At 39.5% G+C, this 26,242-nt stretch overlaps 1 protein-coding gene across 3 annotated transcripts in view; it reads right to left on the bottom strand.

The window, feature by feature from the left end:
* Positions 1–26,242, bottom strand: part of LOC140226047 (protein artichoke-like) — a 208,192-nt gene that overhangs the window by 154,158 nt on the left and 27,792 nt on the right. Inside the window, exon 1 of one of the 3 annotated variants that reach the window (XM_072306444.1) lies at positions 9,504–10,975. The exons of 1 other annotated variant lie outside the window; for it this stretch is intronic. The gene's annotated coding sequence lies outside the window, so the exon portion shown is untranslated. Of the gene's footprint in view, positions 1–9,503; positions 10,976–26,242 lie in introns of those variants that run through there. One more of the 3 variants, XM_072306443.1, reaches the window with a different exon arrangement.

The following is a 26,242-nucleotide window of genomic DNA, read 5'->3' as shown; positions in this document are numbered from 1 at the left end:
TAACACCAGGGTGTTGAAGAGAGAGAAGAATGAAAAGATTAGGTTGAATTTGGAGGGGTTATGTATTTTAAATAACCAAAATGCTATAAATTCTAGAACTGAGTTTGCTCACTTTGAGGAATATTTTTATAATCTCTGAAAACTTTCATTCTGTATGAGTACCTACTACCTCTCTGCGGCGGGGGCTTATTGTTATTGTTTGTGTTGATGTTTGTCATGTCTCCTGTTATCGTTAAACTGGTCTCTTGCTGCGACTGGACTGGGTTTCTGTGTTTTTTCCTCGTTCAGTTATGAATAAAGTTCGTCTGCCCTGAAGATAGAGAAAATTGTCTCCGAAACGTCGGTGTTTAAAATGTAGTGTGAAGATTGCAAAATGTAATAAAAAGGTTGAAAAGTACTCGTGATTTTTGTTTAATTATTAATTATTACAACCGTGAACTCTTTACTTATATATATATATATATATATATATATATATATATATATATATATATATATATATAGCCGTTCTGGGCGCGCTTCGCGCGACCGGCACGTCTAGCCGGGGGGCTGCGCCCCCTGGATCCCCGGTCACTCGCTACGCGAGTGACATTCGGCTCGCTTAGCGAGCCGATTTTGTAGTGGTTGCGAATTTTTTAACACTTTATTATGGAGATTTCGTAGAAAACATTATTAAATTTTCACTCCACAATTAACTTGTAGAATAATAATGACGGGGCAAGATATAGACTGTATCTTAAAATGGACGGTTCCCACTTAGCAGAAACAGCCAACACCACGAGAAAATGAGGAACCATCTTTAGCCACTTTTTTTTTCCGGAAAAAAATTACTGAAATTTTAGTTATATTCCTGGTGGGCCTGCTACTCAAAATTTGAATGAATTTGCCGTTATTCAATTGAGCTGGGCCTATATATGAAATCCCACAAACCCATTTTTACATTGACAGGTCGGGAGTTCGTTCTTATGACGCACAATGTCAAAAAACAACTTAATTGTGTCGCCAGACAACACGTCCTGCAATGAGTCATCAATTAAAGCTGGATTCATGCTTATTTTATCAAAAATATCCTCAGAGAACAAAGGATAGGAAAAGAAATATTAGGACAGAAAGGAAAAGAAAAGACAGAGAAACGCAGAAGAGATTCAAGAAAAGCACAGTATAACAGAGAAAAAAAATTAAGAAAATTAACAAACAAAACGACTCCACTAGGGTAATCTGAGCTCAGCTGCGTGTGGGCATTACTTAGCAAGATAAAATAAAAACAGATTTTGGAAAAACACAGCAGAGAACCAAGGAAAACATAGTTAAGCAGAGAAAATGTACAGTCAAATAAATAAAGAAAATTACTATCGAAGAAATTCTAATTATTCGGAAAATAATTCGCTGGCGTAATCTATGCGTAGCTGCGTGGGAGCATGAGCGAGATTTATCATCAACTGACCGCTGGCCGCTAGGTACCCTGGTATGTATGTACTTGGGTGGGCGAAGGACAATGCGTAAGCGGTGGCATGGTTCGATTGACAGAGGAGTGGGGAACGGTCAGACGTAGGGGAAAGGTTCAGGCTGAACCATTCAGCACAGCGCAGCGTCAGTCACCGGGTGGGGCGAAGAGAGGCGGGGAGGGGACACTTCCCCTCGAGTGAAATAGAAAAAGGCAGAATCGCTGAAAGTCTGAATCCTTCGAAGTTGAATATGATATATATATCATTAATATAAACTTCGAAGGATTCAGACTTTCAGCGATTCTACCTTTTTCTATTTCACTCGAGAGGTTGCCAGATGTGAATATTTTACATGGATTTTAATTGGGAAAAGTGTTAAGAAAGCACAGTGGCGTGCGGTGGGTTTAGTAACAGGGCAAGCTCTAGCGTTCGCCATCCCGGGGGAGGGGGGGGGGGGGGTTCAACGTAGTCTCTTTTCCCTCCTCAGGGAACCTCCCCAGAAAATTGTTGCAATTTTACGGTATTTGCTCTATTTTTCGGATGAAATCTGATGGAACGTCTTAAAAAACTGTGGTTATTTATTACTTTCTCTCTTACTTATGATTTCGTTTACTCAACTTGTTTCGAATGTTATTGAGCATTAGAGGACGGCTTCATGCTCTTAACTCCTAATTTTGCCACTTATTTGAGGTATTGTAGTCTTAATTCTACATTATTTAGAATTTTTTGAGTTTAAAATTAGAAATTAGAAAAATAAGTTAGAAAATTAGAATTTTCTGCGTTTAAAACATGATTGAGAATTTGCTAATTCATCAATAATTAGATCAAGTGAGCGAAATTTTATAGAATTTAAGGGCATTTGCTCCGAAGGAGCAATTACAACCGCGACGGAAAGACGGAGCAAGATAGCGCATCGGAGGCAGCGCGCTGCGGTGACGGGCCAAGAGATGGCCAAGAGAAGCGAGCTGCGATCGCGCAGCGAAGGGCTCGGACTCGGAACGTACCGCTCTACCCGCCCGCCTTGATTCCGCCGCTGAGCAGTGGCGCTCCGCTCAGCTGATCGCAAGCGATTCTCCAGAGCATGAGTCGGCCCGTGTTCAGGCCGCGCAGCGCGCTTCGCCACCTCCATCCGCTCTGCTGCTTTCCTATACTTTAGTGACACCATACGTATTTCTGTTCAATGCAATTTACATACTGAACACCCTTTATTATAAATTACATTTTCTATAATGTAAAACATGCATGTAACAGGTGTAATTTTCTTCTTTCTTTTGAAATCTTTGGGCAAGCAGTCCTTGCCTTGCTTATCCGGACCGCACGCCACTGAGAAAGCAACTTATCGGGCAACAGTAGAGTCCGGGAGGGACGAGAGGTTGCCTTCCTGGGAAAACCCATGATTTAGCCGGAAATGCTATTAAAACAATTGATTCCGTTTGAGGCATCAATTGTATACCAGGGGAAAGCTATTTTAAAATAATGATTGTAAATGGACACAGATGCTACAGAAAAGGAAAGAGAAAAGGGAAAGGAAATGAAATGAGGATATGATTACTAATATGCAATCAGAGAGAATAAAACAAAAACACCAGAGAAATTTAAATGCGATGAAAGTATAAAAAAAACACGAGTGGGCTCATTACGATTCGGAACTCGGACTATATACTATCGTTGAGCAGTTTTTAGACCCCTACGCCACCGATAATCTTCTTAAGAGGTAAAGTTGAACTTTTGCTACTTCAGCAAGTCAAATCGCGGAAGGAGATCCATTGATTGTCTTTTTTCGCCACCCGATGGGATGACGTCCCAGTCAAATGCGTTTTTGAAGAGATTATCAATCCCCATCATCGCTTCATCTCCACACATCTATTCATGTGCAAATGATGGCACGCTCCGGCGACAAGGTTCTGTGACGAAATCACTTTTGCCTCCAGAGTCTCCAAAATGTATGCATCTTAGTGATCAAATGTCCAATCACTGAGAAAAATGGCTCGCGGAGCGAACCGAGTGTCACTCGCTTAGCGAGTGATCGGGGGTCCAGGGGGCCCAGCCCCTTGGCTGGCCGTGACGGACGCGCAAGGAGCGTCAAGAACGGCTAGTAAATATATAAACATGAATTCAAACGGCATGCATATTCGTAATCTACGACCCATGATCGATGCTCATTACATGGTCTTTGGTCCAGGTCTGACATCAGGGGAGAACGCGATAGTGTATTTCCTTCGGAAAATACACTAAAAAATGGATTCCAACAGGCTATTTGGCTACCGCCGCGGCATTTTCCGACAAGGACCATAACGCTGATGTAGTAACTGAGTTTCTCCTGAAAAGATGAAACTCACTATGAATGTAAAATGTGGGTCGTATCACGTCGCACGGTTCGGCTCCCGCTTGGACGTGCAGTTAATTTGGATTGTGTTTAATTGAGCAGTGCAGTCCCCCCACCTTCTTATCGTGCTTTTAGGGTACTCTGTTCCACCTCAGTGTCTTTACTTTGGTATTGTCCTAGCGCGTGCCACGACTCCTCCTCTCATTTACCTACGCGTGCGTTGAGCGTTGACCTAAAGCTAAGCCCATTAATTATTTCTCCCGTGCATGGTCACACCACGAAAATTTGGGATCAATCTCAAAACGAGTTCATGTTCACTTTGCGATTAAGGGAGGTTTTTTTTAATAGTCTAAGGCCTACGATAGCACTTTCGCGCACTTATTTGAAACTTTGGGGGTTTTCTATTGGTACTGAGACATCTATTTTGGCCAGTAGGTATCATAACCTAAGCCATGTAGCAACATATTCAAAATGGCCGCCGTAGTGGAAATTTGAGCATTCGGAGGTGCACCCAAAAATCTGCCATAATCTCGAAAAAAAAATGCGGTTTACGAAAAATTGTCTAGATATCAAAAAGAATTAAAAATTCAGTTTTACACCAGAGAAGTATCTCATCAGACCATTCGACTAATTATTTTCAGGACATACGCTCAATTTTCTTCGAAATTTTCTGATTTTTCTCAGAGAACCTGCATCTTTGACCAATTTTGAAGAATAAATTTCTCACTATATTACAACCGATGGGCGAAAACTTCTAAATACAATCTAATTTAAAGATATATTCAATCGAAAAGCGTAAAATTAACTCAGCCCTCGCCATTCGTGTCATAGGGTGAAATTTCTACAAAAACCGAAATTCCCGCATTGGGAGGTGCACCCAGAAACATGGTAATATACATAAAAAAAATGCGTGTAACGAAAAAATGCCTGGAGTTACAAAATGCTTAGAATTCAACTTTACATCATAATCATCAGACCCTAAAAGTAATTTTTTTCATGGTTCAGGCCCAATTTTCCCCGAAATTTTCCGATTTTTCCCCGAGAACTTCAAACTTTGACCAATTTCAACGAACATATTTTTGACCTCATAGCAGCCTATGAGGATTGAAAAAATTCTACATCTACTGTAGTTTAAAGATATATCTAGTGTAAAAGCTTAAGATTAACTCAACCCTTTTCATTCTTGTTATAAGGTAGAATTTCGCCAAAAATCGAAATTTAGGGGTCTGCGAAGTCCTCTCTCTCAGTACTGCTACTGGTCCAGGAATTATGCGACAAATTCAGTCAGTAAAGGAAAAAAAATTAATAACAATTTTTAGCATACAGTGAGGTCGGGTAACTTAGAGTACCTTTATAGACAGAGTATGGCCATTCGTATTTTTTTACTACAGGAAAACTGTTCCGCTTTTTGATTGGTCAACGAGTTTTTAGGCTTCATGATGCTCTTACGGCCGTAAATAAACAAACAAGATGGCGGCTCACCGTAACATCGATAAGAAGCTAAATTTGACAAAAATTTCAATAATACGTAGCAGTAACAATTTAAACTCGCATATCTACGAATAACCAGAGATGGAAAGTGAAATTTCAAAAGGCTCGAATAAATTTCACAAAAGTTGAAATTTATTAATTTTTTTTAGAATTATTGATTAAACCTTTGGAGGTCTGAAAGCGTTTCCGATGGTCTTTCAGTTGATGCTGCGGTATTATGCTACTCTACTGAAGGTGCCAGACACAAAGAGGGGGCAAAAAGGGGAGTTTAGAGAGAAGAACCCCAACCTAACCTCTAAACTAAACGAAAACATTTGCAACGCGCGAATTTTTTAGGCTTGGGGTGAAAAATTTCAAAATTTAGAATCACTGTTTCTAGGCATTTCTTAGCCTCCTAAAGGTATCCCGAAAAGTTTCAATAAATTTCATGAAATTTTATGAAATTTCACGCGTGAAATTTCACTCGAATAAATTTCATGAAATTTTCCATCTCTGGCGACACGAAAAGCACACGAAAACATTGTTAAATCGCCTTTCACCTTTATCACAGGAGGATGTAAGATGTGCATAACCTCAAACTTGCTTGCTGATAACAGCCATCTTGTTTGTTTATTTACGGCCGTAAGAACATCGTGTCAGCCTTTTTTCACGCGACCAATGAAAAACCGGAACAGAAATGGCCATACTCTGTCTATAAAGGTACTCTAGGGTAACTGGGTGGAAGGGTAACTGGGCCATAGCCTCAGTACTTCTACCATATTAGTACTAAATCTTTTTTCACAGCTGATATAATCTTCATTATGATTTAAGCCATCTAAAACATGTATACATAATCTCAGAAGAAAAATTTCGGTGAATGATGAAGTGCTAAAAATTGACCGGTTTTTCTTTTCAAGACAACGCCGGAGGTGGTCCCGCCGAAAGGAGCCTCTTATCTCACTACAAGTAGATATTTTATTCAACTTTGAAATTTTCTCTGTGTAATGTGTAGTGTACTCATATCCATGTAATGCGTGAGCAATTACAATATTATTTGATGAAAACACTGGTTGTAAAGGGTTGATGCCCAGTTACCTTGAAAATTTCCCCTTCGTGGGGTAACTGGGTAGGTGCCACGCTGCCACCTGCCCCGCTCAAATCTTTATTAAAAGTTTTTATTTCATTTCATTCGGTCAAAATGTTATTCACCTCATTCTACAGTGAATTTAATAACACATATTAAGATACTTTACCTCGACAGGAACCTTTTGGTGCTTTCGTAATCAGCCTTGCGCTTTAACTTTTTTTTTTAAAAAATGTATCATCCTAAATCTTACTGAAACTGGCCAAAAAGTATCCTGAAACGTCATAATTCTTAGTAAGTAGTAATACTGAAAGTTCTACCTGAGCATTTATCAAGAAGAAAAATTAGTTTTGACCGTTATTCAATTCTGAGGTTTAAGGGGTTTTTTGCCGCCAACTGTTACATCATTTGTAACCACTTACACATTTTTATACAAATTTAAATGACATTTTCTTAAACTTCCGTGAGAAGAACTTCATCTTCTGACCAATGAGAATTGAAAAAAAATTCCCCCCTCAAAAATTGGGGGAATTTTTTTTGGGACAATTTGTGGGGAAAAATTGAGAGATAAAATTCGACTTTTGGCTCATCCTACATTCAGACTAGGAACGAGCGTAGTTGCATTAGTAAGGTTACAAATGATTTTCGAAAAAGACTACCCCGAGAGGCTTAAAGCCTCAAAAGTTTGGAAAATCGCAGCTACACCTACTACAGAATGAGTTTGATATGTCTACATATTCAACAAATTAAAGCCTTAACTTAGCCTAGAAGGTCACTGAAAATTTTGATCTCAACTGCCCTTAATTGGGGGTAGGACAGGCATAAGAGCTCCAAATGTTTGAAAAGTAAAAAATAAACTAGGACGTCTGTGATGCATGTCAAATCACTCATATTATCCAGCGCGGTTATATAGCTCAAGCGGTTATACATAATTTTGAAACTAAATGCCCCCAAGTGGCTGAAGTGCCTAACATTTTGAAACTACCTAAAAAACGGATGATCAGGTGTTGCATGTCCAACAACTACAATACTTAGCTCATCAAGCAATGTAGCAAAATTGAGGACCATTCTGACCAAACAGCATATCGACGGTGTAAGTCGGCAATCACATAGGTATAACTCGGTTTGAGACGTTGTAGACTTTCTGTCATACTTTATTTTTTTAAACGGAAAACTACTCAACGACTCGGGAAAAATCGATAAACCGCATTGATGTATCGAATTCTTGACATGAATATCGAATTTTACGTTGAAAAATTGTGCAGTATCGAAAGGCTGAACATGGGTGAACAACGACTAGAAGCCCACGGCAACATCACTTCAACAAGAAAACGGCGAATAATAGCTCGGATTTGCTTCCCCCCCCCCCCCCCCCCGAGACTCGGAAACCATTCTTAGGCTCAAAGCGAGGTCGCTCATCGCTTCAAGTAATTATAGGCTTCTATTTCAAACTCGGTTCGATGACCGAATCGACGGTCCAGAAAGCAGGCCATTTTTGGAGAGCTTCATGGAAAATTTGAGAAATTTTCGATTCCAATAGATAATTCGAGGTCTCCAAAATTTACCATATTGCTAAAATCTGTGGTTTTAGTTAGAGTCCCTTTATACCCAGAATTAAGACAACTCGATTATCAGCTGACTGGCAGCCGGCCTTGGCTGGCCATGGAGGCCGAAACGAGTGCACCCAAACGAACGATATTGAAGGATAAGGATTAGGAATCCTGCGATGTCTGTCACACAAAAACAACAACATCATCAAAATGATCAATTAAAAAGAAAATGAGATTGGTTTGTGAATAATTTCTTAATCTATTTTCATTTTAGACCGATGGAAATAACAATTTACTCTTGATAAACCACAATTAGGTAATATTTTCATTATTCTTGTTCACATTCGAGGTACCGCCATCTTGGTGCACTCGTTTCGGCCTCCATGAGCGAGAACCAATCAGAATTGGATTTTTTTTAGGCCACTTTCAGCCCAACCAAAAGTAAGTTGTCTTCACTCTGGGTATAAAGGGACTCTAGTTTCAGTGTTGGAGTACTTAAAAAAACCATATTCAAGGAACCTAGGCATTGTAACTATCGAGGAAATTTATTTTCAGTAATATAACGGGACTTACCATCGGTATATTGCCCCTTTTAGCCATAAAATACCTCTAAGTCGCCTTCATTTTCCAGGAGCTCGACGGATTGTTTTTCTTCTTGGCTTAAATAACTCGGCAGACACTCTACTTCATGAATCTGAAGCGTCATTGCTTTTGATTTGTCAACAAATTTAAATTCGTTCAGGCAAACCGTGCGGGGAGAATGTTGGGAAAAATCGGCGAAATCGCACGATGTGACCACTTTGAGGGGAGGGAGTGTGCATTTTTAAAGTGGTGAGGTAAATTGTGTTATTGTTTTCATAAAGTAGGTACCTTAAAAAGTGTGTTACTTCAAAAAGTTTCAAAGCCATAGCTACATTTTAATGGGGGGGAAAAAAATTGCGAAATGACGAAAAAACGCAATTGTCCGGAATTTGAAGTTCCCGCTTGGAGACTTGTCGGCCCCGGTGGCACCACTTAGGATGATCCGATCGGGCTGAAATTTTTTGTAGGTTCTTTTTACACCAAATGAAAACTTTTTGGGGGTCAGACATTTGATTTTCGAAAAGTCGAAAAATAAGAACCACCCTAATTGCCATCTCTGCAGATTTTGAAGACTGAATGTCACTGTTTTATCCTCACCTTCATAACTACAGTCATGCTGCCGATTATAAAAATGATTTTTCGTGACTAAATTGCAGTCTCGAGAGGTGAAAAATTAAAAATTTTCCGTATGGGAGCACCCCCGCACGCTCTCTTGCTAAGAGCATCCCAGACCCCCATCGTGAGGTAGAACGCAAGCGTTCTCCAACATGGGGATGCATCTGGGATTGCCTATGCTAGTGGACAGAGAAAATTGGCGGTAAGAACACATTCAAATCACTACCTATTTGAAAAAATTTTATGAAAGGAACTTTAGAGTTATTTCTCAATGACATATAATTTTTTTGAAGTTATAGAGTCACACTTCTCTGTGTTGAATAAAACACTAATGAGTGTATTTATACTTCGTCTGTGCTAGATACTTAATAACGGCGTTGGGGGTTCTCCATGACGCATGTTGAAGAAAGTCTGTGAAGAATATAACCTACCTACCAGAATATGTCCTGCGTGTGTATCCCGTATATTTGGGGTCGTAACCCTGAAACAAAAGCTGCGGCACTCGCGAGATCCGATGTAAGCAAAAATAAACGCTGATATACAAAAAGTCCACACTAAACATTAAAGGCGCGATAAGATCACGGAGGACTTAAAACCGTTGAACAAATTTACGCGAGGTGAAGAAGCGGACTAATTGGAATGGAAATGATGACTGAGGAAAGAGGTGGAGCCTGACCGATGGATGAACACAGAAGATTCGCCACCGTTGCCGATTCTTTTATCCATAATGCAACTTCGAAAACAAATGGCCATTGCGATTTACCAGAAAAACATCACTGCCGGTCGCGTTTTTCTCAATTGTTCATCTTTATTTTCCAAGGATGGCAACTGCAACTACCTATCCATGACGTCGGTATGGTTGTGCTTTCTAAGGACGGAGGCGATAGAAAAGTAAGGCAGAGGATCTAGAATTTCCGCTGTTCAGATATGGAGTATTTCATGAAATTGATTCGCGTGAAATTTTACGAAATTTCATGAAACTTTTTTCAACTTTTGGGGATGCATCAAAGAGGCCAAGAAATACGCCTGAAAATAATGATTCTAGATATTGACATTTTTCACCCCAAGCCTTTTACATTCACACCTAGCAAATGTTTTCGATTGGTTCAGAGGTTAGGTTGGGGCTTTCTCTGTAAACTCCCCTTTGTGCCCCCTCCGTGTGTAGCACCTCAGTAGAGTCTCATGATACTGCCGCATCAAGAGGAAGGCCATCTGGAAGGCTTCCGCACCTCCGGGGGTTCAATAAATAATTCCGAGAAAAAATAATAAATTCCAAAACTTCGTGAAATCTATTCGAGTCTTTTGAAATTTCTTTTTCCGTCTCCGCTCCCTATTAAAATGAACCTTCGGCTGCAGTTCCAAAAAAAATCCACCATGTCGCGTCGTGCTGCTAGAAGTTGACTCTGAAATCAGTGATTATTTGAATATCATTTAACAGATACCCTACTAAAAATTTCCCCTGGCAATGACATGTGAGCACATGCGCTCCCAAGAGAATGACATGTGATCACATCCCAAGTAGGTAGCATTTTTCAATGTAAAAGTTGCAAGAAATTGAAACAATATTGGTTAAAAGTCGAAACCAAGCTGCAACTCTCGGTCAACTTTTGGTCGATAAGTGCCGATTTTCGGCGATCTGATCGGAAGAAAAGTTGCAACTTACGGCAATTGCATTGCATGAATCTCGCAACTTTTCGACGTTGCCCCGCCACGACTCGCAGGAGGTGGACAAAAAAAACGCGTCGTCACAAAACCCACATACACCGATGTACTCCGTAGTCCTTCAAAATAACGTGTCTGGCGCCCGTCACCTATTGAGGTTTTAGAGGCAGTGAAAATGAAGGGAGAACTACAACGGTTGCATTTGAACGTATTTATTTATATTAGACTTGTATATCCTACATGAACGTACAGGCAAAAAAAAAAAAAAAAAAAAAAAAAAAAAAAAAAAAAAAAAAAAACAGTAAGTATAGACCGTATTCGATAATGGTTCGATGTATCGGTTGGTTCAAAACAATAGAACATAACCTCAAACATAACTATCAGGATTTAAGTTGGAAAAGCTGAAAATGAGAAAATTTCTAACAATTTCACTTTGCATTGGCATTTGGTACTCAAAAAAATGAAACATCTGTTACAAAAGACCCGTTCCCTCCGATTTCTAAATTGACTTTTGACCCTATGTTTATGTTTTGAACCAATCGACATCGATACAATCTCACCTGTTTGATGTATCGAATACGATCTATTGCTGGCAACTAGAGAGACGCCATGATTGGCTGAATGAATGTTGCGATGCTGCCAAGTGAGGTTGCATGATATGTCAACAGGATTGAAGGAGCCTCCCAAAAAAGGGCCCTTTTTGGCCCCTGCCTGAAACTCCGGGGTTTCATTCAAATGTGGCCTAAACGAAACCTTATGATGACCTAAGACTCCAGTAGAAATTTTATCTTGAGTATACGTTTGGTTTCAGAGATACAGCGTTGCAAAGTTTGCATATTTAAGCTTTAAAAATCTTCATATTTTCAAATATTATCTTCCTAAAACCAACACCAGAGTGAACTTTACAATCTAAAACAAAGCTGAAATGAAGCATAATAATAAAAAAAGCCTCCATTAAAAGTTTTAGCTCATGCATGACCCCTGTTTTGGTAGTGCAACGTTGTAAGTTTACCTTTCTGAGCTTTAAAAATGCTCATATTTGTAAGTTTCTTGTTTGATAACCAATTTTAGTGAATATCAAACTGCATGTTAAGGGATAAAATTAACCCCTAGTGGTACTCGTGGATGCATAGTTGCACTGATAAAAGGCTACAATGATTTCAAGTAACGCAGCGTTGCACAGTTTACATCCTAAATCTCTGAAAATGTCTTTTCTCAATTGTTTTCTTATTAAAGACAACTTCGATCAAACATGTTTCGATATTGTAAAGCAAAGTACAAGGACTCTAGTTAGTGCTAAGTGACAGTTGGCGTAAAAAAGTACACTGTTGCCTCTTTTTCCTTTTTTTCTCTCAACATTTAATCATAAAATATTATTAAAATTAGGATACTTCCAATAATTATCTAATTTCAAAATCAAATTCAAGAGTCTTTGCCATGCTCGATGAAATACTCAGCATCAGCGTTGCTTTCAAAATCCAACGAATTATGCCTCGCCATAGTTGCCAATTTGACCTTTTTTAAGTAAAATAAAAAATAAACATAGAATGCGGAATTTGTCGAGTTTTTTTAAGTATAAATAAATTTTGATCCAGAGAATACATTTATTATGCCTTGCAAAATGAAGTACCACCACTGTTTTTAAAAAATTAAAAATATGGAAAAAAAATTTAACAAATTATATAAAAATTAAAAAGTAAAATAACATTTTAAAAAAAAAAAACCAAAATAAAGTAACAATTATTGGAGGCATATTTATTTTGAAATAATGTTATTATTCATTGTTTGGAAAGAAGCATTAATAAACTTAGCAATAGTATTTTTGCGAATACCAATCGTCACTTGGAACTCACATCCGCCCTCGACATTTTTCATTGATATAAGGAATGACACCCATTGACGTCCTATCGTGAACGCTGTATCACCACCGATCAAAGTATCTCTGTTTAAATACAAGAGCTACAAATGACACATTTGGTAGATTTCATGCTTCAAATTCTAATGAGGATCCTCGAAAGTCGCATTTAAACGCGGAACTTAGAAATATAAACATTTTTAAAGCTCAAATGTATAAACTTAGCGACACTGTATCATTACATCTGTATACTTTACGCTCGCGGTAAGGCCTATACGGAAGACTTATCATATTATAAAGTTACATCTAAACACCATACACAGATCTTTTGGTGATCAATAAAATCGTTTTTTCATTCAGAAATTTACAAAAATGAGCAATTTTTATAGGTCTTTGGTGTCAACTTTGCGACGTTGTATCAAGAGAATCAGCAGTATTACCGCGTATCAATAGGAATATGGATTTAAAGGTAAGACTAACTGTAGGTATAATGTTACAAAATAACATATTATATCCGATGGAGTTGTTTTTTAAAGTAAGATATTTGAAAATATGCGCGAATTTTTAGAGCTTAAATATGCAAACTTCGCAACGCTGTTTAGTTAGAAGATGCGCTCGGTGTCAAAAAAGCAGCGGAGTGATAGAAAAACACGAATTTTCGCTAGAATACGCCTGCAGACCTATGTTTAGGCAACCGTTTAACACGTTTCCAGTGGCCTATGGGCTAAATCATGATTATTTCCGTAAGAAACATTGAGTCAACTTGGAAAACCCGCATAAATTTCCAGATTTAAGTTGACGTTATGCGTTTAGTGAAAATATGCCTCCACTACTTTAAAATCCGGTATTTTCGCAGCTGTTTGTATGGAAAATTCAATTTTTTTTGGACACAATTGAAGGAGATCTCCTTGTAAAAGTCTAACAAGGCTTGATAACTGCCCTCGATAATATATGTAGCGTGTATACACTTCGATAGACGCGTTTTCCTAAGATTTTTGCGGAAGTTCCTTAAAAGTCAATTTTTGAAAAAGTTTTTTTTAACTATGAGCGCATCCTCTAACTAAAACCAAACCAGGGTTAAAATGTGTCCTAAAGCCTCCTTAATAACATATCAAAAGCTCGTTTTAGTTAGACGATGCGCTCGGTGTCAAAAAAGCCGCGGAGTGATAGAAAAACACGAATTTTCGCTAAAATACGCCTGCAGACCTATGTTTAGGCAACCATTTAACACATATCCAGTGGCCTATGGGCTAAATCATGATTATTTCCGTAAAATACATTGAGTCAACTTGGAAACCCCGCATAAATTTCCATAGTCTAGGGGGGGGAGGGCACAAAAGGCCCTTATCGATACCCCTCCTTTGGGAAAAGAAGGGTTCAAGTATAATTGATAGACGAAAATTGAAGGAATTCTAGAGGGGGAGGGGGTTCGAAAGCCGTTTTTGCATCAAGCTCTTTTTTTTAAATTTCACTCCTTTTACTCTTTCCAATATGTACAGGGTGTTTGAAAAGTCCCCTCCCCCACCCTCTAACTTCTGACCTAATTCAGGTAGAGATTTGAAACTTGGAGGGTGTTCCAAGATCAAAGGGAGCTACTTTTTGACCCCCCCCCCCCAAAAAAAAAAATTTTGGGGGCCCCCCCTTGAGGGGGGGGGTTACGGTCCCTAACTTTTTTTTCAAATGGGAAGACCCCCTTTGTGATACCTCGTTCGAAAGAGCATAAAAAAATAAAAATTTTCGCGCAAACCGGAAGTCATTATCTCAAACCGTTTCAAAACGGCGGCCGGTCAAAGTTCAAAATGGCCGAAAATTGGCACCTCTGCTATTTGTACATGGATTTGCTTGAAACTCGGTACCTGGCGGTATTTTGGCACGAGAAAAACGAATTCACCGTTAGATTTTTAAACAAACCCTAATTTTTCAAAATGACCGCCGGTTTAGGCTCAAAGTGGCCGAAAATTTGACAAACTCGATTTTTTGCCAATGGATTCCCCTGAAATTCGGTACCTGGGGATGTTTTGACCCGAGAAGAACGAATTCGACGTTAGATTTTTAAATAAACCCTAATTTTTCAAAATGGCCGTCGATTAAAGTTCAAAATGGTCAACAATTGGCAACCTTGACTTTTTGCCGATGAGTTCACCTGAAACTAGGTGTTTGGGGGTATCTGGGTAGGAGACAAACGCCCAATCATCGAGTTTCAGGCGAATCCATCGGCAAAAAATCGAGTTTGTCAAATTTTCGGCCACTTTGAGCCTAAACCGGCGGTCATTTTGAAAAATTAGGGTTTGTTTAAAAATCTAACATTGAATTCGTTTTTCTCGTGCTAAAATACCCCCAGATACCGAGTTTCAAGCAAATCCATGTGCAAATAGCAGAGGTGCCAATTTTCGGCCATTTTGAACTTTGACTGGCCGCCGTTTTGAAAAGGTTTGACATAATGACTTCGGGTTTGCGCGAAAATTTTTATTTTTTATGCTCTTTCGAACGAGGTATCACAAAGGGGGTCTTCCCATTTGAAAAAAAAGTTGGTCCGTAACCCCCCCCCCCCCCTCAAGGGGGAGCCCCCAAAATTTTTTTTTGGGGGAGGGGGTCAAAAAGTAGCTCCCTTTGATCTAGGAACACCCTCTAAGTTTCAAATCTCTACCTCAATTAGGTCAAAAGTTAGAGGGGGGGGGGAGGGGACTTTTCGAACACCCAGTATAATCTTTCTTATTAAATATCATGCTGCGCTGTGAAACCCCCTGTTATCTGAGAGTAGTAAAAAAAATGAGTATTGAGCCTATTTTGGCATTTGCGTCGTCGTCCGGAATTTCGGCAACGTTCTTGACGAATGGAAACGACGGGATCGGAAGGAAGTCTTGCATCAGCAGAGCGGAACGTGCGGCCCAGCGCTTCAAGTATACATCACGCACGCCGTGCCACCACCAACCGATTGGGGCCTCGGCTCCGTAGGTTGAAAAAGTTCCTGTGTGCTCTTCGGTGTCCGCTACAGACCGAGAGCTCATGGTGATTCATTTAACCGGAATAATATAAATTTGCCATCCACCCCTGCTAAAAATGACCATGTTGGTAACAACAGGGTGAATGGAACCTGTTATCGTATATGATATCAACATGTTATCACCATGATATCAACATGTTACCAATATGATGTCAACATGTTACCAATATGATATCACAATCTGAAAAAAGTTCCAAAATGCCAAAATGCTTAAATTTAGGCGCGCTTTACGTTCTTCGGCTTTATTTTTATCGCGGACACCAGAGAGGTGACGCTGAGAACTCTACAATCAATGTTCGCCAGAATTCAGCCGCGCTGCGCCTGAGTTCCCAAGTGGTCACCCATCGAAGTGCTAACCACGCCCGATGTTGCTGAGCTTCGGTGATCGCCCGAGTGTCGCTGCCACTCCGCCACGGACGCTCGCGTGGGGGAGGAGGCTAATTTAGCACTAATAAACGTTCTCAGATCTGGTTCAATGATTAGAAGCAATGATATTCTTGCAATTCTGTACATCATTCAGTTTCCCAATGAAGGATACGAAAATAATATAAAGTAGATCAAGTTTTTGAGAGAGAGGAGTAGGAACAACACATGAAAAAAATTAAATAAAAAAAATGTTACATGTGTTAAAAATGTTTATATACTATCCGATTATCGATTTTATTTACTATCTTTTTGTTGTTGTAATTATTTTGCTTATGTGAATTGGTGCTAATCAGGTTGAACATCCTTTTTATCTATTGGGACAGATATTGTCTTTTTTTTTAGTGCTGTTTTGTATACAGCACTTAAATATTACTAATTATATTACTTTATGTACATATTATTCTACCTCTCCTTCTCTATTGCTAATGATTAATATATATATTATTCTACCTCTCCTTCTCTATTGCTAATAACTATTAGATATCTTATTTTCATCTATTGATTTAATATTGATTCATTTTTAACACGTGTTATGTGTGCTATATATGGACGGATAAATCTATATAATAAAAGGATTGGCCGGATTTCGTGACCTTGAGATTCCCGGCCCCGTCCCTGGGTCCTCCCGTGTCCTACGCTCTTGAAATTTGATCGGCGTGATCCCGGCGGCCGGCTCTACCGTCCCTCCGCGGGTTTTTCCGGTCCGACCCTCCGCGGGGTTGCTGCAGCCCTCAAGGGTTTTTTCGGAAAAACTGCCACCGCTCCCGCCCCGTTCGTCTTTTCGGCTCGGGATTCGGCACCCGGACACCCTCCGGCGGCCGGAGCTTAACTCCAGAAAATTACCGACCCCGACCTACCCGGAGGGGCGCTGCGCCCCGAAAGGCCGTTTTTTCCACCCTTACGTATTAATGGTCACTTCGTACCCTTTCGTTCGTCCCCCGGGCTCCTGGCTCCGTCTGCCGGTGGGCCTTGGGTCGTGGACGCCTGCTAAGATTGGGTTTGGGCATCTCACCATCCGAGGGGGGGGGGGGGGGGGGGGGGCACGGGGGCTCTTTATGTGTTTTCGGGAAAATCGTCCTGCCTCCCTCCCCGCCGGGCCGATCGGGGCCGCGTTTGGACCGGCAATTCTGCCCTTCGTTCCGCTTGGGTGGTGAGAGCGCCCCCCCCCCCCCCGGGGGAGTCATAAGCCCCCCGGAAAGTTGGTGCTGACCCAATTTCTTAGTGGTTCGCGCGGATTTTGGAAACGGAAGGCCGGATTGCTGTTGCTATGGTTACCTATGCTCATATGACAGCATACGACTCGAACGCGCGGTGTCGCCGGATCTGCCTCGATAGTTATAGGTGTTCACTACTGCGCTTCGTCAGGAAACCGGAATCTGGCACTTTCGCGTTATTTTTCTTCTTCAGCTCTTAAACGTTCGCAGTTTTATGATCTTCTGAACTCTATATAGTAAAAGGATTGGACGAATTTCGTGACCTTGAGACTACCGTCCTCGTTCCGCGGTCCTCCCGTCTCCTGCGCTCCTAAAACTTAGTCGGCGTGATCCCGGTGGCCGGCTCTCCCGTCCCTCCGCGGGTTTTCCCGGTTCGACCCCCCGGGGGATTGCTGCAGCCCTCAAGAGTTTTTCTGGAAAAACCGCCACCGCTCCCTCCTCCTTCGTCTTTGCGGCTCGAGATTCGGTACCGGGACGCCTCCGGGCGGCCGGAGCTTAAGTTTCGGGAATTTCCGACTTCGGCCCCTCCGGGGGGGGGGGGGGGACTGCTCCCCGAAATGCCGTTTTTTCTACCCCTCCCTTATCATATGGAATTCGTCCCTTCCCGTTTGTCCCTCGGGCTCCCTGATATTGGTCTCAAAATTTAGAAACGCCTTCAAATAGGAGCGTAGGCAATACGCATGGCATATAAAATAAAGCAATATTCCTACGGTTTTTTAGCTATCCTTGCTACTTGTGGGCACCCGCGTATTATTTTTCTTTTTCCGCTATTTAAATGCTTTTTCGGGATGTGTTGGCCGGAGATTTGATGATCGCGGCTGTTCAATAATTTTATTTTAAGAGGAGAAGAGGGGGAGGATTTCAATTTTGCTAACATTACGGATAGTTTTGAATTTTAATGGCCTCATTCATCAGATACCCTAAAAGGAAACTGATTAAAAACGCTGCGTCCTGCAATCCTAAGTTTTAATTCTCGCTATTAAATTTTGCGTGCTATTGGTGCTAAGTGTGATTGTCAAGTTTTTGTCATTTTTATTCATTTTTGAGTTGTGGCGTTCATTCTTCGGTGGAATTTGGCGAAGCAATCAGTTACGGCATTGTTAATTTATTTTTTTCACGTGCTTTTGTACTGAGGATTCCTATTAAATTTATACCAAAAAGCAACAAAGGTACGTTGAATGTATTAAATCATTTGTATGTATTAGAATTAGAAAAATGATAAAAATATAAGAGTATGAAAACAGGAATCTTTGATATTGTAGTAATGTGTGTTAATGCATAATTTTGAATTTCGATAAAATGTATGGTAAGAAGTTTCTTGTTATCAAGGTTTTGTAATCATGATTTATATAGATCGATAGATGGCAAAATAACGTAGCTCTCTACGATGTTTCATTTTAGTTTTAATGAGAAACAAGCCAACTGTATAACTTGAAAATATTGATACCTACTATCTGCCAAGACTGATTTAAAATTGAAAGTTTTAAAAAAGTAATTATGATGAGATTTTATCCAAAGAAAAACTGAAGTTTTGCAGGAAGTCTGGGACGTATCGAACGAAGATACTTGGTTTTTCACTGTAGCCATAGGTATATTAGTTCAGATAATAATTTGAAAGTCCGATGTAGTGATCACAGCCAGGACACGAATACGGTACAATTATTTTGATTTGTTGTCTGTTTCGTTTGAGTGCCGGCAACATTGTAGCACAGCGCCGAACAAGACGGACACTTCGGGGGGCGTTGCCGTATGTACGATCGCTATAAATATTTACTGATATAATTTTTCATCGCCAACTTTTTAATTGAAAATACCGTAAAATATTACAAGACTGATTAAAAAGAGTAAGTGTCAAAGTTATTTTGTTTATATTTTATCCAATGTTAAATTGAAGTTTTACAGGAAGTTTGCGACGTAGCGAACGAGGATACTTGGTTTCTCATATTTGCTACAGATATATTAGTTCAGATTAGAATTTCCAAAAATGAAAACACCGTGTTCATTCAGTTAGTATTTTCTAAAATTTTCGTCATGGAAGCCTCAAAGTGCGTACAGTTAAGACTTAAAATTTCAAAAAATTTCCAGATGTAGGTATTGAATGGAACATTATGAAAGTATTTTGTAATTAAGTATTAAGTATTTCGTAATTTTTAAAAAAATACGAAAAGAAACGAATTTTGTCTGCAGAAATTGATAAAAAATCTGCATCCTGAAAGTCTATAAAAGCGTCTAAATAAATTTACAATTTCAAAATTTATCAAAATGTATTGAATGCAACAATTTGAAAGTTTTTTTTATAAAAATACATAAAAAAAGGAATTTTTTCTCCAGAAATTGATCGAAAATCTGCGTTCTGGAAGCCTATAAAAGCGTCCAAATAGATTTACAATTTCAAATATTTTCCGGGGGTGGCCTCCGGACCCCCCTCTTTACTGGGAGTGTATTCCATACCCCCAGCCCCCCCGCGGTAGGACGGCCAAGCCCCCCTAGCAAAATGACGTAGGTACGCGTAGCAGCCAGAACACTAATTCGGTACAATTTTTTTTGGTTTGTTGACTGTTTCGATTGACTGCCGGCAACATTGCAATTTGTCTTCTTTGAAGTTTTTATAGCTTCTTTCTTTTCTTCTTTTCTTGGTAGCTTTTTTATTTTTGGATAAAAAAGTATCAGTAATGAAAGTTATATTAAAAAGAAATCTTGCAACATGCTTATACTAGGTTTTAATCGTTTTAATACTTGCTTTTATTTTCTACATTGAGAAATACGGATCGGCATTACCATGGAAACTTAGCATTTTCTTTCAATTTTTCTCTTTGTAAAATAGGCTTTGGCTTCAGTTTTGATTTATAGCCAGTCTTCAAATAGTCTCTGTGGTGAGTGTTTGGAATTGCTGTCAGTTTAAAATTTTTTTTTTTTTTCAATCATGTCCGGACAACAAATTAAACTTGCCGTGAAGGACTTAACGCCGTACTCTCGTGGTATGACAATCATTGCTGTTATAAAACGTCTAACTCCTGTCCATTATAGAAAAAAGTCTTCTTTTTTTTATTGTACCGTATCGGACCAGACTGGAAGTATGAAGTGTGTGTGCTTTGACAGTTCTGTTTATTCAAAAATAATCGTGAGTTATTTAATATATGTATTTATTCTTTTTATATTAATAGCTACATTTGTCTCTTTTGGAGGGATTCTTCTGACAGTTTTCATGATTTGATTAAAGTTTAAATGTTTCCCCTAAAATTCCTCAGTTATTCCCCAAAGCATTAGGCACTACATTCAGCATAATTGTTAAATTTTTAGAAATACCCACTCTCCGCTTCTGTTTCATTAAGAAAGAGCGACGCCAAAAACGACCGTTTTTTGGCACAATTTGGGTCAGCGGGGATTTTTCTGAAATCAGGCTCAAACGATACCTTATGATACCCTAGAACTCTGGTTAAAATAGCTTGAGTATAAGCACGGTTTTTGAGAAATGAGGGGGCAAAGTTGCCAAATCGCCATCATTGTGGACAGCATTTCTACTGCAAAAAGACAAGAAAAATGGACGAAAAAGTTACACCTTTGATGGGTTTCGGCTGTAAATGTTCTAATTGGGCCCCCAAGCATTTAACTTTGTTCAGTTTCAAACATTTTGGTCGCACAGTGGTCCAAAATGGGGAGATTTCGTCGACAAATCAGGATTCTTTCTCAAATTTTTAGAAATGGAGGTAAAATTGTCGGTTTGCTGCAACTTTCATGGCTAACAATGTTCTTATCGGTCCTCAATGCATACGGTCCTAATCGTGTTCAGTTGCACAAATTTACATCGCACAGTGGTCAAAAATGGGGGAAGTAGTGGACAAATTAAGATCCTCTGTCAAACTTTTTAAAAATGAAGTGAAACTGTTGGTCCCCACTAGAGTTTAGATCCCGGAAAAATTCTTAAAATTCTTTTTTTGACTGTTTAAATCATTTTTAAATTTATTCTCTCCATTTTTCCTTCTTTTTTTAAATTTCTGAAAGTTTGCATATTTTATTGAGATAATGCTACAAAGTCTATTCCATAACAGCGTTCTATAAACAATACGGTCTGACATGCAGTAATAATTAAAAAAATTAAATACATGCATTTTTCCGGGATCTAAACTCTACAGGGGACCAACAGTTTCACTTCATTTTTAAAAAGTTTCACAGAGGATCTTAATTCGTCCACTACTTCCCCCATTTTTGACCACTGTGCGACGTAAATTTGTGCAACTGAACACAATTTCATGCATTGAGGACCGATAAGAACATTGTTAGCCATGAGGCTGCTGCAAACCAACAATTTTACCTCCATTTCTAAAAATTTGACAAAGAATCCTGATTTGTCGACGAAGTCTCCCCATTTTGAACCACTGTGCGATCAAAATGTTTGAAACTGAACAAAGTTAAATGCTTGGGGGCCCAATTAGAACATTTACAGCCGAACCCCATCAAAGGTGTAACTTTTTCGTCCATTTTTCCAATCTTTTTGCAGTAAAAATGCTGTCCAGAATGATGGCGATTTGGCAACTTTGCCCCCTCATTTCTCAATACCGTGCGTATACTCGAGCTAAAATTTTAACCAGAGTTTTAGGGTATCATAAGGTATCGTTTAGGCCCGGTTTCAAAAAAATCCCCGCTGGCCCACATGGTGCCATGCTTGGCGTCGCTTTTTGTTTGAGGAGCTATGTTTTTGGATGAATTAATTAAAAAGTTAAGGATGTACAAAAATAAAAGAATATACGAAACTAATTATTTCGGAATAAACATAACTTTTTCAGCAACATACCACTTTTTTAAACTTCAGATGATTATGGACAATATCGTACAGAAGTCCACGAGATGCAGATGGAACCATTACCTCTAGCTCATCAAAAGTTATTCGAAGATCAGTTTCAAGTTCGTTAACAATAGTGTCCCACGGTGCAAACGTTTCCATTCAAGAGGTGGCAGGAAATTTTTCGAAGTGACTATGAAAAAAGGCAATTTATGAGCAATCAATTTATTAAAAATCAAGAACCAATATACCGTGGTAAAGCTGAGAGTATAAGCTTTTCAATCGTATAAATGGAATTTTTCTAGCTTTCATAGTTTTTGAAAAAAAAAAATAGGGAAAGTTACTTTTTGAACGATCCGCATATGTTGTAAAATCCTTAAATCTAAAAAATGGCAATGTTACTCATCAAATGACGAAGTAACAAAGGACCTTCAGTAAAATCTATAATTATTAAAGAAAGTCTGTATTTCTTCTTTCTGTGTAACTCTTTCCAATCTTTCGCTCGACACTCCCCTGGCTTTGAAAGTATCAAGTTTTCCATGGATTATCAATAAACCAGACCACATGTCCTTCAGGTTTTCGATAATTTTATTAATAATTCGATAATAATAATTCTATAATTTCGATAATTTTTTATTATTCTTTTACTTACTATTACATTCTTCTTATCTTTTTTCATTTAGGTATTCCCTATCTTTCTTTATATTCTTATTCCTCTGTTACTTACTCATCTAATTCATCTTCTTACTATACACCTTTTCTTCCATCTTTATGCTTTATTTTTTCGTGTTAGTATTCTACGTAATCTCCCTAAAAGATACAGACCACTTGTGCATCATTTTAAAATCATTCTAAAAACTGTAAATTAATCACCATCAACCTCATTTGTTAAAAATTATCAGAAGCTCAGATATATGTGTAAAATAAGTTGTGTATAAGTATGTTTGATCCAAGTGTGTGTTCTTTCGTTTTATATAACTTAATAAAAACGATATTATTTTTAAAATACGTTTTTTTTAATTCTATGATTTTTCGAATTACTCTCCTACCGCAAATTTTTCTTAAATGCTTCGTATATTGACATACAACTAACATAACATTTTCCACTATTTACAAATCTATATCATAAATTTACTATTTAATTTTATAGTAACTCGACCGCTAAACCGTGATCCGCATCCGGGGTTGCACGACGCTGAAGACGCCGAAAAATTATAGGAAACGCGTCATTAGACTTGACTCTTTGCTCAGCACTTATACGATGATAGTAGGGAGAATATGGCGACTTGACCGCGAAAAAAATCCAATAAAAATCGTACAGCGTTGCATGATGGTGCAGAAAAATACGAATTAAATTACAGTGTTGTATAGGGATTATTATTCAATATAGCAACGCTGTAAGGAAGAAAGTATTGCATGTTGCCCCTTCAATATGCGGGTTATGCAATCGTGTAATGTAGCCCCTTCAATCTGCGGTTTATGCAATAGTGTAATTTTCAAGATGGTGCAGCAGCGTTGCCGGACGGTGGACATAAATGAATGATTTATTTATTGGTGAAATTTTGCAACATCGCATTTTACATTGTTGCCAGATGGGGCGAGAAATTAGTTAATTTTTCGATACAGTGTTGCCAGATTGTGCGAAAAATTCGGATTTTCGGACTTGTAAAATATTTGCAATATCCTTTTCGAGAGACGAAAATTGAAAGGTTTTTGAGAAAACCTCTTCATTTTTAATATTTTAGACCTTTTACACGTTGGTCTAAAAGGTCTAAAATGAAATTAGTTAATTTTTCAATACAATGTTGCCAGATTGTGCAAAAAAATTCGGATTTTTGGACTTGTAAAAATTTTCGGTTTCGAAAGACCGTATCTTGCAATATGGGCCTGGTATCTGATACTGTAAATTAGGGTCTGATTCGGGAAAATTGAAAATTTTTCGGAAATTCACCATCCTCCGATCCGTTGCGGACCGATGCGATTCTTTTCCATTATCGAAGATCGGAAAACTGTACGGACCGAATTTCGATACAACTTTTCGTTTTCGAGATTTCGGACTTGTAAAATTTTCGGCTTCGGAAGACCGTATCTTACAGTATGGGCCTGGTATCTGATACTGTAGATTAGGGTCTGATTCGGTAATTTCAATTTTTTTACTAGTGTGCGCTTGGAGATGCGTATCGGGAACCTTGTGCTTCGGGATGAGCAACTGGGAATGGATATTGCAATGTTCAGCAGTTTGACGAATCAAAAATTTTTATTGGATATTTACAGTTACAGTTTAAAAACAGTTCGCGTTTACAAAACGCAAACACGTTTCGAAAACGCAAACATGTTTCGAAAACGCAAACACGTTTCGAAAACGCAAACACGTTTAGAAAACGCAAACACGTTGCATATTATTTATACGAAATCCTTACTATCGATCCAACTGTTGTGACTCGCGTCCAGACCCAACCATTTGACAAAGACCTGGTTTTTCTTGCGACGCAGAATTTTCTCCACGAGGAACGTATCCTTATAGTTGGTGGGTTGGAGTTCTTCGCGGTAGAATTTTCCTTTGATGATCGTATCGTGCGCGTCTTTCAGATCGTACGTGATCGGAACGGTCGGATTGACGCTGACAATCTTGAAAATTTCCGTGCTCCAATTCGGTGTGTATCCTTTCTCGAACATGGCTTTGAGTCTCGAGATCCGGACGTGATCACCGACATTCAGTTTTCGTCTGGCCAGACGTCTCTTTTCAATTTTACTCAGCGGCGGTCCACGAAGCTTTTGCAGGATCATCGGTACACCCTTTTCGGTGACATCGATTGGTTTCATCCCGATGGTGCGATGAACGCTCCCGTTATATTCACGGATGAGTTTCGGTAATAGATCTACCCACTTGTACGATCCTTGCGCACTGAACTCTTTCCACATCTTCGTTTTGAGCGTTCGGTTGAATCGCTCGACAATAGAGGCTTTGGTTGTCGAGTACGAGCTGTACATATTGATCTTGTGACGCTTCATCAATGCTTGACATTTGGAGTTGTAGAATTCCGAGCCCATGTCGACTTGTAAATGTTTCGGTGACTTTCCGGCTGCTTTGAGAACGCGTTGCAGAGCATAAGTAACATTCGCGGCCGTTTTCGATCTGAGCGGTTCGGCCCACGCCTTTTTCGAGCACGCGTCGATGACGGTGAGGAGATATCTGTATCCTTTGTTGACCGAGGCGTACGGTTGCATCTCGACAAGATCGGCTTGCCATAAATCTAACAATCCGAGAATCCGTACTTTAGGACGCGGATAGTTTCGTCGTGCAGGTTTATGTAGCTCCTCGACGATCCCACGTATTTCTGCCGACATGATAATTACCGTCGACGTCGTCGTCGTCCGCTCTCTCGATTCAAATGCTGTTTCGATGCTACTATTTTAACCAGACGAGTGTAAGATTGTTGAAGTTGGTGGATACGCTCCAGACAGTGTTGACCTAATTTCATAGCTTCCTTCCACTTCCTTTCGGACCATTGTTTGTTCACCGCATCCTCATCGCTTTCGGGATCTTGCACTTGACGAATCCGTTTGTTCGATACGATATAATTTCCGTCGGAATCCAGTGGGAATCCGTCGACTTTTGGACCGCGGCAGAATTTCGAGCGGCCAAAACCGTCCGTGTGACTCATCTCAACACTATTTTCCTTTCATTCGATTCACAACCTCTAGTTGACTGATCCTATTTTCCAGTCGTGATAATTTCGTCTCGAGTCGTTGCGCGATACTTTTGTATTCTTCCATTTTCTCCAAACAAAGCTGTGTCGAATTCATAACTTCCGTCCACCTCGAGTGTGTCCATTGTTTGTTCACGGCGTCGGTATCCTCTTCGGGATCTTGCAGTTGTTGGATCCGTTTGTTGGATACGAGATAATTCCCGTCGGGATCCAGTAAGAAACCGTCTCCTTTGAGACCGTGCTTCGTGTTGCGAACGTAAGTCCCTTTCGATCTTCCAAACCGGTCGGTGTGACTCATTTTTGTGCGGAACCTATATTTAGTGGATGTAATCCGCTTCGCGAAGCTCCTCGACGATACTCAGAATTTCACGATCGTGATCGGTGTGACCAGCTTGTTTCGAAGCTACAAGTAAAACGAAACGTTGGACCAATTCGTTCGGATCGTCCCAATAGACGAGTTCCCGTTTCGCACGATGAATTTTGATACCGGAGCCTTTCTTCAGTTTTTTACGCGATGAC

Source organism: Bemisia tabaci, chromosome 1 (genome assembly GCF_918797505.1).
Source record: "Bemisia tabaci chromosome 1, PGI_BMITA_v3".
Lineage (NCBI taxonomy): Eukaryota > Metazoa > Arthropoda > Insecta > Hemiptera > Aleyrodidae > Bemisia > Bemisia tabaci.
Note: the sequence above shows the minus strand (reverse complement) of the source record. Positions and strands in the feature narration are given on the sequence as shown.